Genomic DNA, 2,878 nt, shown 5'->3' with positions numbered 1-2,878 from the left:
CTGACAGATGAGTTTGTTATATTGTGTGGTGTACTTGCTGTGTTGACTGGTTGAGATGCTACATCGAGTGTTGTATGTGTTGTCCTGATTACTGAGGTTGTGATTTTGTCTGTTGTATCTGCTGTATCAACCGGTTGAGTTGTTACATTAGATGTTGTCATTTGTCTTGTGTATCTGCAGTATCAACTGGTTGGGTTGTTAATTGAGTGTTGTATGTGTTGTACCGACCACTGAGGTTGTTATTTTATCTGTTGTCTCTGCTGTATTGACCGGCTGGGCTGTTACACTGAGTGTTGTACTGACCCCTGAAGTTGTTATATTGAGTGTTGTTTTGACTTGTGAGGTTGCTACATTGTATGTTGTTCTTGTTGCGCCAACTGTTGGAGTTATTATATCGTGTGTCGTAGTTGTTGTGCTGACAGGTGATGCTGGTATATTGTTTGATGTACCTGTTGTACTGACAGGTGAGGTTGTTATATTGAGTGTCGATTCTGTACCTGTTGTTTTGACTGGTGAGTTTGTAATATTGTTTGATGCAGCTGTTGTGCTAACAGGTAAGTTTGTTATATTGTGTGGTGTACTTGCTGTGTTGACTGGTTGAGTTGCTACATCGAGTGTTGTATGTGTTGTCCTGATTACTGAGGTTGTTATTTTGTCTGTTGTATCTGCTGTATAAACCGGTTGAGTTGTTACATTGAGTGTTGTTATTTTGTCTGTTGTATCTGCAGTATCAACTGGTTGGGTTGTTACATTGAGTGTTGTATGTGTTGTACCGACCACTGAGGTTGTTTATTTTATCTGTTGTCTCTGCTGTATTGACGGCTGGGCTGTTACACTGAGTGTTGTACTGACCCCTGAAGTTGTTTATATTGAGTTGTAGTTTTGACTTGTGAGGTTGCTACATTGTTGTTGTTCTTGTTGCGCTGACTGTTTGGAGTTATAATATCGTGTGTCGTAGTTGTTGTGCTGACTGGTGATGCTGGTATATTGTTTGATGTACCTGTTGTACTGACAGGTGAGGTTGTTTATATTGAGTGTCGATTCTGTACCTGTTGTTATGACTGGTGAGTTGATATATTTGTTCTGATGTAGCTGTTGTGCTGACAGGTGAAGGTTGGTATATTGGGTGTTATATTTGTCCTGACTGATGATTCTGATATATTGTTGTATTGTTGTATAGCTGTTGTATTGACAGGTGAAGTTGTCAAATTGTGTGTTGTTACCGTTTTGCTGACTGCTGGGGTTGTTATATTGTGTATAATATTTTTCTGTACTGACCAATGATGCTGGTATTTGTTTGATGTACCTGTTGTACTTACTGGTGAGGTTGTTTGTATAGTGTGTTGTAATGCTGCTCTATTGCTCAGTTGAGATGTTGCACTTGATGTTTTATGTGTTGTACTGACCACTGAGGTTGTTATATAGTGTGGTGTACTTGCTATTATTGACGGGTGGTTCTATATCATGTGTTGAATTGAGTGGCAGGCTTGCTGTATAATTTGAAACAGTGTTTGTTTGATTGTCTGTACTGTTGATGGATGTATTTAATTTTAGACTTGTTATACTGAGTGGTGTACTAGAAGTGTTTGTGACTAATGGTGTGGATGGTGTGACTGCAGTGTGGGTTTCATTGGTCAGTGACCAATCTGTAGTTACTGATGGAGACGTGATGTTTGGGAATGCAGCACTGCTCTCAGAACTTTGATCTAGAAGGGACAACTTGAGTTGTGTAGGACTCAGAAGGGGAGACTTCACAGCTCTCATTTAAAATAACAGCAAATATCTGATCCTGTGCACTGGAAAACAAAGAGCAAGATTGGAATATTTGTTTGGCAAAGGCCTTTGTTTGAATAGAATGTTGTTTAAGGGACTAGCAAACAATTCTAAACATTATATACTGCTAAAATGAGAAAATTATAGGTTGATGAGATGTATGCAGTGTAAAATAGGAACTGAAAACAAGATATACCATTTCAAATTGTTGCTGATGTCATCAATGTGGCTGGAGCTGAAATTTACAGACATCCAAGTGAATGTTGAGTTCGAAGGAAAGGTTTCCGCATCAGTGGGCAAACGACATATGGCTGTATAGTAGAGAGACAGGAAAATAATATAGCATTTTTGCTGTTTACACCACTTGGATAAGCTTAGCTATAATTGGGGAATACCAGTACATACAGTTCAACACTCACCAATTCGACTGAGGGGGCCATCAAAACTAATGTTGGTACTGTTCTTCAAAAGAACAGCAATAGCAGAACTAACAGTACACACATCCAGCTGTTTTGAAAGCTGCCAGAGTTAACATACATGTGTAGATCCTGAGGAATGACAGACAAGTTAAGCCGTTTGTAAATGCAAACGTTGAAAGTGATTTCACCAAGTACAACATATTCCTTGATCAACATCCTTGGCCAAGTCCTGTAACAACATTTCAATCAACCAATCAGAATCGAGGGACAAGTTTTCAGGAAATGTCTGTTTTAGGCTTGTTATTCATCATTTCTCTCTGATTTTAGGAATAAATTGTGGGTAGGGTTAGGTTTAGGGTTAGGTCTATATTTTTGGACAGTAATGTTGATCCAGGATCAACAAAGTATGTTGATCCAGGAACATGTCTTACTTGGCCAAATCACAGTGACCAATTGCACACAGACATACATAAACACTCAATAGTACAACTTGCCTCGTTCCTTCACCAAAACATTCCAAGTGCATTCTCTGCAAAGCATAAATCACAACCTTTTAGAGCTGATACATAAAGCAAGACTTGACCCACTTAACAAGATTATTTTACTGAAGATGGAAAACAAATGTTTGGATGTTTACCTGATATAACTGGTACACTTCATTAAAAGAATTACACAGAGACCTATGA

The 2,878-nt window shown here is 38.6% G+C and overlaps 1 long non-coding RNA gene across 1 annotated transcript; it reads right to left on the bottom strand.

Annotated features, from left to right (window-relative positions):
* Positions 1-1,704: 1,704 nt before the first annotated feature.
* On the bottom strand, positions 1,705-2,258 carry LOC113081794 (uncharacterized). The gene is made up of 3 exons (XR_003282349.1): positions 2,193-2,258; positions 1,970-2,084; positions 1,705-1,796 (listed from the first exon to the last, which is right to left on the bottom strand). It is a non-coding gene; the product is annotated as an uncharacterized LOC113081794 (long non-coding RNA).
* Between the last annotated feature and the right edge of the window lie 620 nt (positions 2,259-2,878).

Source organism: Carassius auratus, unplaced genomic scaffold, assembly GCF_003368295.1.
Source record: "Carassius auratus strain Wakin unplaced genomic scaffold, ASM336829v1 scaf_tig00035039, whole genome shotgun sequence".
In the NCBI taxonomy this organism is placed as follows: Eukaryota; Metazoa; Chordata; class Actinopteri; order Cypriniformes; family Cyprinidae; genus Carassius; species Carassius auratus.
The sequence above is the reverse complement of the archived record's forward strand: the minus strand, read 5'-3'. Positions and strand labels throughout refer to the sequence as shown.